At 34.7% G+C, this 17186-nt stretch overlaps 1 protein-coding gene across 7 annotated transcripts in view; it reads right to left on the reverse strand.

Annotated features, from left to right (window-relative positions):
• Positions 1-15491, reverse strand: part of TrissinR (Trissin receptor) — a 49357-nt gene extending 33866 nt beyond the window's left edge. The window contains exons 1-2 of one of the 7 annotated variants that reach the window (XM_089463672.1): positions 15289-15491; positions 14040-14326 (exon numbers count right to left, since the gene is read on the reverse strand). The gene's annotated coding sequence lies outside the window, so the exon portion shown is untranslated. Of the gene's footprint in view, positions 1-14039; positions 14651-14979 lie in introns of all 7 variants that reach the window. The other 6 variants (XM_089463670.1, XM_089463669.1, XM_089463668.1 and 3 more) reach the window with 6 other exon arrangements.
• Between the last annotated feature and the right edge of the window lie 1695 nt (positions 15492-17186).

The raw sequence follows: 17186 nt of genomic DNA on the forward strand, positions 1-17186 counted from the left end.
TAAAAAATTCAATTCCATTAGAAGCGAGCGCTGCAAAGTAGGCAGCACTTTTTGGTATTCTTGTTTTATCGAGATTTATGTGTTAGTTTATTGCACATGGCCCACTCGGTGCACTTCCGCTGGCACATGTGCACGAAAATAGAGTCTCGGACGAAAAGAAATATGCATTTGGAATTTATTTCTATGCAATTCCAATGATAAATGTCTGCTTGGCAAGCTTAAAGATTTATGCTGAGGTTCAACTCTCTAGGTCAGAGGCGACCGACCCAAGAACACTCAGCAGCGTGTGCCACTCGACCCAAGGGCGGCTACATTTTAATTATCGAGTGCCGAGGGCAATGTCGTGACCCACACCCAGCCACCCACACACATACACACCGTCAACAGGATGAGATTGTGGCTTGACCCTGCCCTTGCTTTAGGACTAGCTGACAATTGCTGACATTTGAATTGTCCTTTTGTTTACGCAAATAACGCCAAGTGGCAGATGTCTAGTTTCATTGCTGTTGTTGTTGCTATTGTTGCTTTTGCTGTCTCAGTTTAGAGGTCTTTGAAAATTTTCACTTGGATTGCGATTTAATTGCTGTGGTTTCTCCCCATCGCAATCGCTGTCAATTTCTACTCATGGATGATTAAGTGTGTGTGTGTGTGTGTGAATGTGTGCTCCAATGCTACACATTTCTTATTGACAGTTATTTAATTTCATTTTAATTAACAGACTGGCATAGGCATAGGCATTTATTGTTTACTGTCCAGTTTATCACTAATCTCTAGATAACTTACTTTCGTAATGCTCAATCTTAAACACAATATTTTCTAATCTCTTTTATGTAAATATTCGGAAAAATATACCGTGTTGACTTAAGTTTTAGTTGAGCCAGCTTGTCTCAAATATTTAAATGTTTCCTGTCATAGCGAATTCTCTCTTATCTCTCACTCTCATCCCTTGTACCACACTCTGTCTGCCCGTTCTCTATTACATCACATAAACTTACCACAAATCTATTGCTGACCACATCTTCTTATCATAGGCGCTGTCCCTCTCTGGTTCATTATATCATACCCTCTCTGTGCACCTCTGACTATGTCAAACCTAATAATAATGTTTTAGTATTTTCCTTGATGTCTTTTTTGCGAAATTTTATTTATTTTTCACTACTGCTGTACCTCTCTCTCTTTCACTCTCTCTCTCTCTCTCTCTCAACTCTTTCTCTCTCATTCAACTCTTTAATTGCCCTTTGAGATAATCTCTATTTCCCCCACTCGCACCACTCGCTCTCTCCGTCACTCATAGTCTATCTACCCCTATGTACCTGTCCCATTCCCTTTTAGCATTCCAGCACCCTCCAATTACTTCTCATTGTTTGCCTTCTTCATCTCCGCCACTGTCTCCATCCAACTCTTTCTTCTTTATTACATATTTATTATTAAAGCTTATTTCTCAACTCTCACATTTACCTAATTATTCCATGGAGACTGAACTACAAGTACTTCAACCTTGAGACACATCAAAATCAGCTTAAAATATTAATTAGTCTCGCTAGACAACTAGAACTCGAATATCTAGCTTTGATCGACCATCAAACGGAATTAAATTATAAAGCTTCCTTTTTATGTTTCGTCTCCTTCAGATATGCCAAAGTCTGGCAACGATTTAAAGGTTACACACAAAATAAGTTATACAACAAGATTCGATAATTTCTTGGCCAAGTTCAAGTATGCTGTTCGTGTTGCTCTTCTGGACGTTGGCCAACTGTTGGCCATTGTCTGGCATATTAATAGGCTGGTTGTTCGTTCTACATGTTGTTGTTGTTGCTGCAGCTGTTGTTGTTGGCTATTGTTTGAAATATGAAGCTCATTAATTAGACGCACAGGCTTCAGCCGCTGGGACCTTGGGGATTTTTCGCCTTAAAGCGCATTAATCAAGCCGAGCCAAGCCAAGCCGAGCCAAGCCGAGTTAAGTTTTTCATGCAACGCTTCAGCGGTTATTACAATATAATTATCACGATAATGATAATCAAAAGAAGATGTGGCTACAAATAGAACTTATGCCACCAAGACCTGAGCAAACATTAATCAAATACTAAAAAAAAAAAAAAGAATAATAATAATAACAATAAAATAAAAACAAGGCCGCACATATATAATAATCAATTGCTGGACAATTCATTATGCTGCCAGGCGTCTGCAGCTGAGCAAACTAAACAAAGTTTGACGAGACGAAAGACATAAAATCCATAACGAAGGCGTTGCCACGCACACAAAAGAGGCTGAAGAGATAAGGGACTGTCTTAGTTGTTGTTATTGTGCTTGTTGTTGTTGTCTTTTGGCGCTAATCAAATTGCAAATTGTCACACATTAATGCTCCAACAATTTGCACAAAGACAATAAAGTCAAGCACACGCCCCCATGCAAGGATCTCAGACTTAAGATGAGATTGTAATACTTATGCATATGTATATATGTATGTATGTATATGCTATATAATATGTATGAGTTGATATTTCTGCTGTGCCACTGATAAGCGACAAATGTGATTGACAGCGATATTATATAGAAGTTTTTCTCTTTTCCAAATGTCCTCGCTTTTGTATTGACAGTTACCCCCTCTCTCTCTGCCTCTCTCTCTGTCTCTCTCCTTCTCAATCTCTGACTCACTGATAGATGTGGCATTTAACATTATATCCACGTCAAGTTTTCACGCTTCATTTGAGCTGTCGTTAGAGTAAGCGCTTTCATCTGTCCTCCTCATTCAATTAGTTCACGCTCAACACTTTCTAGCTGATAAGCCGCAGGGGTATAAAGCGATTCGAAATACCCTGTATGTAGATATCTTTTTAGAGGTATTTGGTTTTCTCTCTTAATGCTGCATATCTATATGAAAACTGGCTTTGAAATCTTTGTAAAGTTTATTAAAGTAAAGTTTTTTAATTTATATTTCTATCAATTGCAAAAGCAAAAATCTCTATAAATTATATTGATATTCAAAATTTATAATAGTTATTAATCAATCAGAACTCAGGCTTCACTTTGTTTCCTTTAATATATCCAGTCATTTAATTTTTATTTTTATTTTATTTTTTTTATCAGAATTCATTCTTAGTTTTCATCTTATTAAATATATTTATAAGCAATATTAATAAGATAGAAATTTGTTGGAAACAACATTAATTATTTTCTTTATTATGAACCTTTTTGTTCAACATTCTTCTGTATGTACGATTATAATCAACTAAGAATTGCCATACATTTCATAGGGTTCAATTATCTGAAAATCTGCCTCTCTGTTAAAGACTTTATTTTTTAATGATATAAAAATATAGTAATATCTTTTTAAATGAATTTTTAAATATTTCATGTAGGAATAGCCCCAAAAGTGAAAGAATAGACTCTACTTATGTCATGGCAAAGTCTTGGTACACTCACATGCGAGGTAACATTATGTCAATCATTTGAGGTATTTTGCACCTGTCAAAAGCAGATCTGTTTGCCATGTTTAGGCAGCCGCCAAGCTCCTCTTCACTCTCCCCTCCTCCCCATCCGCCCCACTCTCTACTGCATCTATTCCTCTTTGCCATTTGCCATTTTGTGCTCAGAGAGCTATCTCGGCAACATAATCATTTGTCCTTGGGGCATATCCTTTGGCCGTCACCTCTAGCGCACATGCACGCACACGCATACTTACAGGCACACGTACATACACCCCTGTTCATATTCATATACTATACAGTGTATATGTATGTAGCAAAGAGCTTAACGCCATCTTTTGGGAATTTCTGCGAAACTCTAGGTAATACTTCAACAAGCGCAAATTGATTTTGTTTATATGCATATGCATGGATGTATATGGATATATATGTATGTATATATATATGTAGATATTTGTTTGCGCACTTTTCTCATATATGTATATATTGCTTTTTTTGCACCTTGGTATTAAATTAAATTTATTTACCCGCTGTTTTTTTTTTATGGCTACTTTGTTTTTGTATACTCGCTCAGGCAGCGCAAAGGGTATATTGGTTTTGAACAATGTCTTTCTAGTTCCAGTTTTGGATCGATAAACCAATCATATTTCATTTCAAAATGTAATACTTTATAATATGCATTTCCTAATTTTGCAAGTTGAACGAGTATTATTCAGTCATTGTTCATTTCACTTATCTCCCTTTCGCTTTTTCCTCATTGGAGCTGAGCTAAATTTATGAGCTTGTATAAGAGCCACGGAATTTATAGCCCAACATTTATCTTCTTTGGCAGGTACAGAGAGAGAGAGAGAGAGAGAGAGAGAGAGAGAGAGAGAGAGAGAGAGAGAGAGAGAGAGAGAGAGAGAGAGAGAGAGAGAGAGAGACACCAACATTTTGGCTGCTGACGAACCTGTGCAGCTGTTAGCAAAAGCAATTTGAAAGTTTTATGAATTGCGTTTTGTTTGGGCTCCCACATTTGAGAGTTTTGCAGCATAATTTAGATTAACATAGTTCACTTAATCATCATGGCATAGTGAATGCTTCAAAGTTTTCACAAGCCCTATATATGAATATTCAAATAAGCTGTAGACCCTTTGATCTAATTGCTGTGGCGTAGGGCATACGAAAGTTCATTAAAGTTGGCCGAAAAATATGTTGTCAAACATTTAGCGAGCCTTATTATCGCCCTTCAACATATTATTTATACGGTACATTAGAATTAATAATCGATTAATTTTCATGTTCTATAAGCTCAAGTAGCTCAACTGGTCAAGCTGTCTATAAGTCCGTTAAGATTGACAATGACAACAAATCATTTAATTGGATATTGGGGATTTATTAGTAGGCTGTCGCCTAATGACTCAGCCATAAAATGCATTGAATGAGTCATCCATAAAAGCTATGAAAGTTAAGGTCCAGCAAGGAAGTAGAGTTAATGAGCTGTGAAATTTCCTAATATTTTATGTAGAATATAAAGTCGTGACAAAACGGTTTTGTGCAATGTATAAAGAGTATATAATTCCTATCAGGATGACAAGCTGAGACCTGTCCGTCTCAGCAACGACATTTATAAAACTAAATTTCCGCTGAAAAAATCAATCTGACTTGGCAAACATAATAGCAATATATTAGATATATTTTAATCGAGGCGCAGAGATACGCTGTTCCATTAAAAATGGCATAAATGTAGCCGCATAAGAATATAAAAAATAATTAAAATTTTAATAAATTTACTTACTGCCTTTACACCTTCAGTTTATTTACTTATGTCATTTCATTTTCCCGTCTAATTAATTTCTACGTTTACAGCATCCTCATCTAATTTATTTTCACTTTGTTTATCAATTTTTTGAGCTGCTTTATTACTTGGCTGAAAACTGTGCAAACAACTGAGCGAAAGAAAAACGGAGAAGAAGAAAAACAATTCTGAGCCATTTAGTTGGCCATGAGCGCTGCCAACGTTACCCACAATTACGCCAATTTTATTGCCAAGCTTGGCTCAGCTCGACGCGTGTGCAAATGTCTGTGGGTGTCTTCCGTTTCCGGTTGCCAACAGTTTTTGCCGCTATCTTTTTGGCCAATGCGAACGCTGACTTTGTCATTAAGTGCTACTCACACTAACCACAAACTATACACACGCACACAATTTAGACACTCATACATAGATTCCCATAGATTAAAACACACACACACACTGACCAGTAAATGTGTGTGGTCAATAATCTCTGCACACTCGTTTGGAACTAATTTTAAAGGCAACAGAAAGGAAGGGTATAGAAAGAAAAAGAGGGAAAGACGGAGAGGAGTGAGAGAAGACAGATTATACGTATATCTGTATCTTTATATATGTGTTTATTTATATAGATGGTAATTCAGAGATAGTTATATCCATTATATATTATAATACATTTCTCTCTCTAACTCTTCTTCTCGCACTTTTGATGCATTAAATCTATCCTATACTATTTCTCTCGCTATCATTCCTACGACCTTTCTACCTCCATCTCTAACTCTGTCACAGTCCTAATTTTTCTCAACCTTTAAGGCTCTCCCTATTTCTGCCTTTCTCTCTCTCTCTCTCTCTTCCTCACACTGTCTATGTCACTCTTTACATCTCACACCTTCTTTTTCTTTTCTCACTTCTTTTGTGAATTTTAACATAAACACACTTATTCACTCGAGAGCCATACAAAATACATAAGCTCTTGTCTCTATTAGTTCAACAAATTTAAGCCACTAACAACTTGATGTGCTGACCTTAACTGAAAACAAACCCTATCATATATGCACACACAGATTATACACATACATAGTATAGCTATATATACAGATTTCCCAATTGTTTCATTGAATTTTCCACATTCCAAAAAGTTGTAAATTTATTTTCATTTTGCCATTTGCACTTTTGTCAATTTTTGTGCTTGTGCAAAAATCCAATTTCCCTTCAGGTAAGCCATTGAAAACTGCCCATTGGAATTCATAGAATTTCACAACGTAAATGTGTTTGTATCTTCCCTTAAAATATTTCCTTTTTTTTGTTTTTTTTTTGTTTTTTGTTTTTTGCTGACAGTCTATTGGAGGAAGCACTTGATTTGCTGTCAGTTTGACTGCCCAGTCAATTATTGAAGTGAATCTATGGAATTGTTTTGGTTTCGGTTTTGGTTCTGGTTTCTAGTTTTGGTTCCGCTTCTGGTTTTTATCTCTTCGGTTAGGCAAAATGAATTGCAATTGATTTTTGGGGCTGCTCTGAAGCAACTCAGTTCACAATTTCAGCTTAGAACCGAAATGCTTAGAGCGCATTCATTCAAGTAGTTAAATCTGAATAGAAAACTATTTATAGAGTTGATATGCTTCAGTATTAGTCAATTATTTTAAATAGCCTAATCTCATAAGATATTTCAAAATATATAACAAAATTGGTATTTCAAAACTAGAAATAATTATAAAATTAAATATTTATTATTTTATTAAAGACATTCTAACAAATAACAATTTTCATACACATTTCAACTCCCAACGAATTCAAAAATTGAATTTGAAAATCCACAGAAGCAAAAAATTTGTGCAAAACATTCTCAAATCGCTTTGTAGCTGTCTAGTTATGTCGTATACTTAATGTTCTTTTGGCAACCGCCAAGGAAATGGCTAAGAAAGCTCGTTACTTTCGCCACGAGTCGCAAATTGCGTCATAATGCTGTGCGACTTAGCCAAACCGGAAATTGTTTTGACGTTTGTTGTGGTTGATAAACCAGCTGATTTGCCATATCCGCCCCACCACCCACTGCACACGCCCTGTCGCCGCCCCCCAACTAGTTGTTTTCTAACTTTATTATTCCCGCTGACTTCTTTTGGTCAAATGAGCTTGGAGACCAAGCCAGGCCAGCCAGCCCAGTCAGCCCAGCCAGCTAAGGGAGTTCCTTACTTGTCTGAGCTCTATAACAAGCGGCGATAATGTCAGCGAGCACAATTTGCAGTTGCCTCCGCTTGTTGCGTGTTGCGCGTTGCGCCACGAACCTAATTAGGGCTAGAAGCAGACTCCAACTGCTAGTCATGCAAATGAGTTTAAAATTGGGCCAAAAAAGAAGCCAAAAAAAGCCTAATGAATGCAGATGCAACTGCAGAAGGGAACATTATGCAACAGTCGACTGGAATTTTAGGAAATTCAAAGTCCATATCCGCCCGAGGGTCAAGGAACAACAACTAAAGCAGGCCTTGAACCAAGGCTAACGCGTTGATTCTGGCTTAAATAATAAATATTGAAATTATAAATATGTGCAGTGTCATTTGACACGGGCCGCCAGTTGCCCGTTGTTGGTAGGTAGCTGCCGGGCCAATTGCATTACGTATACGCCGCATGCAACCGAACCAAGTTGTTAAATTACAACACGCAATGGGACACGTGAATAAATGATGAGGTGCAACACACAGTTTGAGCACATTTGTAGTTCATTTATTGTATGACGAGGCAAGAGCAAGTAAATAAGTCAATAAATTACAAAAAAAAAAAAAAAAAAAAAAAAAAAAAAAAAAAAAAAAAAACAACTGGGCTGAAAAACAAATTTCTAGAGTAGAGTAATCAGCTGGTAAATATTTTGATAAAATAGAATATAAAATCTGATATTTAAAGAGAATAATGAAACAGAATAAAATGCAGAGAAAAACGATTTTTTTTTTAAGTTACTTTATAAATACTACTCATAATTATTCTTTAAAAAACATACTAAAAACTTTCATATTATTGTTATTTTATTTGAGTTAATTTAAGTCTCTTCATAAATCCATTTTCAATCAAAATTCTTGGCAAAGTTCATATATGAAAACAAACTTATGCAGATGCATGCATAGTTTCTGTTTTTTTGCTGACTCTCACATAGACAGATTCACATACACTCACACGCACACACCCACACACACATGCGCTCATTAATATGCGAATGGCATGAAAACATAGCAAAAACTCAGCCAGTCGGACGGTGTCTGAACGAGAACTAAGCCGAGGCGAAAGGCATGGTAAATGTTTATTTGGGTCATTATGCAAACAGATGGAAATGTGGAGGGCAACAAGATATGATAAATCGATGCCCTTTGAACCCTAAATAGTTGGCTGAACGGAGCGAAGCCAAAAGTCAGTTGGACTAAAATGATTTAATGTGGCATTTGAGTCAAAGAAATTAGAATGGATTAGGGCACCGACACACCTATGCAGGTGCAGGTGCAAATGCCAGGTGACATAGAGCTAACTAGAACCTGTCTCACCCACACGCATTAGCATGCAAAATATATGCAAATCACAACGATACTCGAGGGCTTTATGCATAGGCACATCAACTTCTCCCATGCGTATAATTTACGACTGAAATATGCAACAGCCTCAGAGCTAAATTGCTGCGAAAATGTTATTCTAGCTTACCACATGAAAAAAAAAGCAAAATGCAGAAGAAAGAAGAGAGAGAACAGCTAATAGTAGCTAAGCAGGTTAACAGGTTAACTGGCAAAAAGAAAAAAGGGTTGCATGTACACAAGGACTTCAAGGCGTGTCTGAAGTTTTGTATACCAAACACCACTGCTATAATATATTCATCGATACATATCACCTGAGCTGGGCGAAAACATTCGGGCTTACTTCCTGATTCAAATTTGCATTTCAAATATCAAGCATCAAAGCATACTTTATTTTAAGATACTTTCAATTTCAATTTTATCAAATGTATTTGGATATTTATGATTTAATATAAGATTATTTTTGGATCTGCATAAATTAATAATAAAAATGTTATAAAATATAAATTAAATAAAAAAAGTAATTAAAAATATAAACAAATAAAAAATATTATATTTTGGTTTGTTTGTATAAATAGAAAAGAATTGCATATAATTTATTTTTAAAAAAATATTTTTTATATTCTTTATTATAGATGGAAATATTTATATTTTGCCCCTCCATAAAATAATCTCTCACTACTATTTTTATTTAATTAAAATTATATATTGGATTTTTTATATATTAAAGATAAATAACATAAAATTTTTCTAAATAACAAAATTTATGTATTAGCTATTTTTAATGTTAATGCCAAGTTACGTTAAATTCATAGAGACTTTGCCCCAAATATAAGACAAATATATAAATTATACAAAAATACTTTTCAAAATAATGAGAAATATGTAAAAACTTAAATACAGAATATATATATATTTTTTAATTTAAATGTAACAAAATAAAGTATTTATTGCTTTGCATAGTTTAAATATTACAAAACATTTAATCGACATTTAAATAAAATTTGTAGCATAGTTATTTGTTAATCATGACATGGAATGCATTAGCTTAGCAATCGAAGCAAGACGCAATTCACTTGATACCAAATAAAAGGAAAATTGTAATGCCAAGCGGAATTCGTGAAATTCGTACCTGCTGCGTCATTTTTGGCCACAAACTCAGCTGCACTTGTGGAATTTTTAATATAAGAGACGCGCAGAGTGAGGCAAGGGCTAAAGCCAAGTGGAGCAAGTCTGAAGCCCTCAGGGCAATTGGACACTATATTCGGTTCTTTGGGCTCTAATGCGGCGTGGGTCGAGGAGCCATAAGATAAATTTACTGAAAAATATTTTCGTTACTTGAGCTGACAATAAAAATGAAGCCCGAAAGCCAGTCAAGAAGCAGAAGCTGAGCAGAGCATCAGCTGCTGCTGCCTCTGAAGCTCCACAAATACTGTCTATGTCACTCTCTCTCTCTCTCTCTCTTTCTTTCTCTCTCTCGCCTTCTGTACATAGTTTTGTGGGCAGCCACACAAGTCAATATGCCATTGCAGCCATAACAACGCATTTCCGCTTCCGCTCGCTCGGGTCGCACTTCTGTGGCAATAAAAGGCATTTGCTTTGGCTTTTGCTTCTGCCACATTCTGTCGGCTTCTCTCGCCCCATCTCCCCCTAGAATCAGCTTGTGGCTTAATAATGCTCAGCTATAGCCCAAAAAGCATGCTGTATGAAACATAACTAACATGGTCCGAGCCCCAGTGGCAAAAGTAAATTACATTACTTATTTTTTTATTATAATGCTGAATTATAAATGCAGCCAGCTCGGATATTGTAGCAGCAATTGCTGTTAGATGGACTGAAAAATTCACATCAAATTGTATTTAAATATGTTTACCTTCAGGCAGGAGTGGGTTGGATATTGCATACAAAATTACATTTTATATGCAGTAGAGAACGTATTTTGTTACCATTTATTTGGGGATATTGAATATATTTTTGATATGAAAATTATGTAATATTTTTTACAATTTTTTTTGTTGAGAATTATTTTTATATAACATAAAACTTAAATATGAATAAGGGTCTACAAAATATTTGAAAGTATTCTTCTTTAATATTTCAAGTTATCTCAGCATTTAAAATAGCTATACTTTTAGATTCTTCAATTAGTTATAAAAGAGAACATAATAATAATTTTTAGGAAGGTTTTGGGCCTGCCCCGTATCTGATAAGATTATTATAAAATATATAAATTATTTGGTTTATAGCTATTTCTGGAACATAATCGGAATATATTTTACTCTTCCTGTCCCCGAATTTTACTTTTCCAACTTTCTAGTTTCCTATTTTTACAATGCATTCATTTTCATATATCTCTCTCTCTCTTTTTAAGTAATTTCTGAAATATTTTTGAGGCAACATAAATCTAAAAGAATTTAAATTCTAAGGATTAAAAATTATATAATTGGCATAAAATTTTCAAGAGCCTTGCACAAAAGGTTTTTATTAATTTAATTTTAAAATTAGTACCAAGAATAACTTTTTAAAAATATTGCCCAAATTTCACTCTGAGCTTAAACACATGGAAAGCCATTAAATAGTACTCTAGTTCTAATTAGTCTTTTCTTCTCATATTACATTAAATTTCTTTGCTTGCGCAATTAGTAAAGCAGAGGTATATATATTATAAATTTTAATTGTAATTTTATTTCTGCTAATGCACTCAGCATCGCCTAAATCATGATAAAATATCTCTGCAATTCTCGCCAGCTTCTGTGCTTTAGTAAATTCACAATTTTAATTGCTTGATAAATAACTGAGCCGAAAATTAATTATAAATTTTTGTTTTGGGCAATTGTAAGCAAATATTTGGGGAAGATGGGAGCGATGGCAATTTGATTTGAATTCAGAGCCCGAGGAAATGCGCAAAAATTGTGAACCACAATCAATAATGAATGAATCAATTAGTGGAAGTAAATGCGAATGAGGTGTTTAGATGCTCATTAAAGGAAGAGGAGGTGGAGGCGGGGCAGCTAAAGAGGAAGCAGTCAACGAGCTTCATTAAAATCGGCAGTCGAGAGAATCGCAAGGGGAAATCCAATTAGAGCGTGTGAATGGCAGCAACTAGCACAGTTGACAATATTTGTCATCTACGCTACATTTGAGTTTCGCCCACAGCGCCCACCTCAAGCCCAAATCAAGGTGTGAAATGAACGCTAGCTATCCGGCCAGGAAATTACCGGAAAGGTGTGTGCTTTGCGGTTTTTCAACTCGTTTAGCAGTTCAAATCACTGTGAGTCAATCTCATGAGTTTCGCATTCCCTGTTTTTCTTTTTTTGGCTGCCCTTTCAGAATTTTCACAGAGTTCATTGTACCTTGATTAGCCGGAGACAGGTAAGTGCCAAATAGTAGACCACACGTGGCAAATTCTGTGGAATTTTCTTGGAATTTCCTTTGAATTTTGTCAATTTTCCTATGAATTTCAAAGCCTTGGCTGCTTTGTTTGCTATGCGATAATGGGGTTTGCAATAAGCTTTTGATAAAGGCTATCATACAGATATGCATATGTATATATATATAGCCAGACATGTATATTATACATATGCATATGCTTGAGCATCTAAGGTTGCTTTGGCTGTAGCAGATTCCTATTGAAGTCAACGAAATTGCAAATAGATTTTAGATAGATTCATTCATTTTGTAAATCATCATTATTATCATTTTTTACTGTAAAATAAAAAATTCTAAGATAAACGGATATTTCTTCTCAATTTGTTAAATATTTCGGATCACCCATTACAACAAAACGAATTTTTCATATATATTAAAAATGGTGAAAACATGTTTTTAATACATATATTTTAGATTGTAATTTACATATAATTTTTTTAAATAAACATTTTTTAAATAACAAATAAGACAAAATTATTTTAAAGTTGTGTGAGATATTTTAGTAAACATATGAACAAACTTAAATAAGTAGAAATACCATTATTTCAAGGAGAAGTACATATAAACAATGCTAATATGATGTCATTTTGAATATGCTTTAGATACAGAGCTAATGCCGAAGGCCTTATAACCCTATGCATATGTAAGCCTATGACTCTATAGTCCTATGCACAGTAGAATGTCACTTCTATCATATTTAATATATAAATCTACAGAAATTAATAGAAAAAACTTCAGTATTTATTTCAGCAAACTGAAGTCAAATTGTTGCCCCGCATATGCCCCAAGCATTACATACCTCCTCCTTTCCATACTCCTCAAACAGACATTTACTGGCTTATGGTTAATAGATCGAAACGAAACACTTGTACTTATACAATACATTATTCATTTAATAAGGTATCAAAAACTACTGCGTAACGAGTGCCAATGGCTGGTCATTCAATTTCTAACTACTTCATTATGTAAGAGGGAAGAAGTCCTAAAGCACCTTGACAAGCTCTTGATTAACGAAGTGATAATTGCTGTAGTAGATAGCCAGAGGCTGACACGGCATGAACATAGCCAAGCAACTGAGTCCCAGAAGACTAAGAAAATGAAAGTCATTGCAGGTGCTTAAGCAGCCGGCATGGTGAAATAAAATATTCTATAGTATATACAAATATAATCAATTAAATAATGAAATATTGTATTCCAAATATAAAAACTAAATTAAATGTTTATTAATAACTGTTATTGACTGTCCGAATGAAAGTGAAGCAAATGAAAGCTAAGACAGAGTCAACATTTATATATACATATATATAGATAAACTTCGAATCGGCAATATTCTCATTGATACTCCATCAAATATATATTAAGAGCTTTTATTGTTTGACCGAACGAAACTGACGAAAATATAGCCATTACTTCGATATATATAGATCAACTGAAAATCGCTCAAGCCGCCTTCCTAACCCATAGCATAGTCGATGCCCCCATTGATTACACGCAAATATAGCGCATCTCAGCACGCACAAAGCAAATGTGCTTGAGTTAATATCGAATGGGCTTTAATGAACCAAAAACCAGGCTGCCACAGCATAAATGTTTTGCTAAGCCAGACAAGCACAGCAAACAACCACGAACAAAGAAGAGCCCGTAAGCCCCACCTGCCCCACCTGCCCCACCTGCCCCACCCTAAAGAGCACAGACTCAGCCCATTCTGTGTGTCAGATAAATTCGGAACAATTGAAAATCATTTGACAGCTCGCAACAAACTCTACGACAACACAAACAAATTCAGGCCTCATAAATTGTGCAAAAATATTAATTGAAAAATATGTGTGTATGTGTGTGTGCGTGTTTGAGAATTTGACTTACCAACGAGGGGAAATTTTTCTTTGGAATATTCTTATTTTTTCCTTAGCTGCAGCTGACAGTTGCAGTTGCACGCTCAAGTTGCTTCTGGAGTGAGTTTTAGCACTCGTTTGAATTTTGTTGTTGTTTCTTGTCCTTTGTCTTCAGTTTTTCGTTTAGTTTAGTGTTTTTCTTTTAGCTTTTGTCTCCGCTTGGCAGCTTCTTGATTTTAGTTGAACGAATTTCTTGCATCTCTCTTCATTTTTTTTTTGTTTTTGTTTTTGGTTTTTTGACTTTTGTTCTTCGAATAACTAGTTTTTCACATGATTTAACATGCAAAGCGCAGTTTGAGTGGCAAGCTTTATGCATGGGCTAACTTTTAAATTTAACTAGCACATGCATTTTTTATAAGAAAATAGAAAGCAAGAGCGAGAGCGAGAGAGAATTCCTTCAGATTATGTCTGCAATTGAATTGCTCGATTTCACATAAATATAGATTTAACAATTTATTATGTTCGATAATTTTCGTATAATTTTTGATTTGCTGCTGTTTTATTGTATTTTACAGTAATTGAAATGTTTTCAAATTGCTCATACGCCATGTAGCACAAGTTGTTATTTCGCACGATTCATTGCTATAAATAGACAAATACAAAATATTAGCTACAATTTTTGTTTAACAACCACGCCTCGAGCACTGTTTTTATTGAGTCGGAAATATATGTATTAATAAATATATATATTTGTTTCTCACATTTGTTATAGTTTTTTCATGCCAATTTAGGCCGACTGTAATACATTCAATATTATTTGTTTAAGACAACGCCAATTGTTTTCGACGCATATAAATTAATGTGCAATAATCACTAAAAGCAATAAAATATCAATACAGCACAAAAATAAGATATCTAATATAATTTTTTAATAACAATTTGAAAATAAAATTTATACAGTAATTAATTACTTTTCTATGAATACTTTATGTATTTTAAGTATATTCACAATTTATATTTTTTAAGCTTTTAACAATATAAGTTTAAAAAATTGTTTTTATTTTTAGCACAGTTATAAATTTTTTTTTCCATTAAATTTGAATTATTCTTCTTCTTCAGTTTTAGTTTTCAACACGCGTACATTTTGTTTTGATTAATTTTACATTTTTATTTGAATTATTATTATATATCAGATCGCAAGTTTAAACACAATTAATTCCATAACAATATTTTTTAATATATATTTATTTCGTAGCATTTAAATAAATATTATCACACACTGCAACTTGATTTCTGAGCAATTCAAAATATTTATCAAGAAACTGATCAGCGCTGTTAATAGACTCTGCTGTTGCACAGCTCGCGTCCGTAACGTTTGAGTTGCCGCGACAGACTCAAATGCCTGCAGACAAGTCCTCGTCGGCATAGCGGCCACAGCAACACGAATGCAAAACGAAGTCCACGTCGCTTCGACACCTCACCTACTTATTCGTATAACAACAGTGAGAGCGTTACAACGCTGCTGCTGCTGCTGCCAATGAAGGAAGCAGCGCTGCTCTGAGAGCTTAACAGTGCTGTTAATGCTGCTTGAGCTTAACAGGGCGCTGCACTTATAAGCTATCAGCACTGTTTCAAGAGAACGTTACAGTGCTGAAGCAGCGCAGCACATACATAGGTAACAGCATCATGAACAGCGCTGCTCTGACAGCGTTACAGCGCTGCTCTGAGAACGTTACAGCGCTGCTCCGAGAACATTACAGTGCTGCTTGTAGATGGCGCACTGTTGTGGTAGGTTTTTCTTTACAGATTGTTTTTGCATTGAACTTGAACTAGTGAGCAAAGTTGTTATTGTTTTGCTTTTTGTTGTTGAGCATTTTGCCGGCTCTGCTGCTAGCATCGCTGCCGACGCAGGCGCTCTGCACGAGAAGTTGTTGGTAATATATTTGAATGAATACTAAAATGAAGCCGTGCTTAATGAAATAGATTATATTAAAATACAATATTTATTTACAGAGTATATATATTTTTGTTAATAAAATGAATAATTAAGTATGATAATTCAAATTTAAATAGATATATTATTATATTCCTATATTTTTTTTTATTATCTTAAATTTTAAATTTTCAATATAAGTTTTTTTTATTATTCAACTGCATTTTTATGTGTTTGAAGTTATTTTAGGATTCAAAGCAAAGTAAATTTATTTGCACAACCGATTTCCAGTTTCATCACGTGGCTATATTTACCAACTCTTAGAAACGCACACATACACACACACATCAAATTCTTTTATGTGTTTTGCATTGTTGCGGACTCTGTGCAACGTGTCAAACAACAAGTGGCAAGTTTTGCGTGCAGCGGTCAAAATCAATTTTAAACTTGCAACTAGCCCCCCCAAATAAGAACGTGCCACGTGCGCTGCAGATCAACACGAGAAATCAGAAAAGGAGAAAAAATAGACGGCGTAATCCCTACGTTTTGCTAGATATTTGCCTGCACGTTGGGCGTGCCTCGACGGCGGGCAGTGGCATGGGGCATGGGGCGTAATTAATGCAGCCACATGTGCCCCGGGCTCAGCGTGAGAGAGCGCACAAGGTTGAGGCATCAGCAACTGACTACCCCAAAGAGGCCAGCTCCATTTTGTGGACATTGCAATTAAGGCTGAATGGAGGAGGCGTGGCTCAGCACACAGCCAGCAAGTGGAGGAAATCGTATTCGGAAATTCTTGGCATTGGCGCGTGGCTCAGAAAAACTAAAAGAAAACGAACTACTGATTGCTTCAAAGTCTGCAAACGGCTGAAAATTAATTGGGCCTGACTTTCAATATAAAATATTAAAATTAAAATATTAAAATAATAATGGCAGAAAATATGTATCATAATTTAAATTAATTGAAATCATAAAAGCATAACAAATACATTCCAATTGCGATTTAAAATAAATATTATTTAAAAATTAGTAACTACATTTTCAGAAGGAACATTTTTATTTTTATTATATTCTTAAACTAATTTATTTTTATTTTATTTGTTCATATAATTTATCGAAGGAATACTGAACGTTTAAAAACATAAAATATTTATTTTAAAAAAAAATGAATTAATAATAATAATAGTTATAAAATTACATAATATCTGGTATTTGTAAACTAATTTTCGCATCAACCATTTTTTTTTT

The sequence above is a fragment of the Drosophila arizonae genome, chromosome 3 (assembly GCF_054131065.1).
Source record: "Drosophila arizonae isolate 15081-1271.41 chromosome 3, UAZ_ARI_1.0, whole genome shotgun sequence".
NCBI lineage: Eukaryota > Metazoa > Arthropoda > Insecta > Diptera > Drosophilidae > Drosophila > Drosophila arizonae.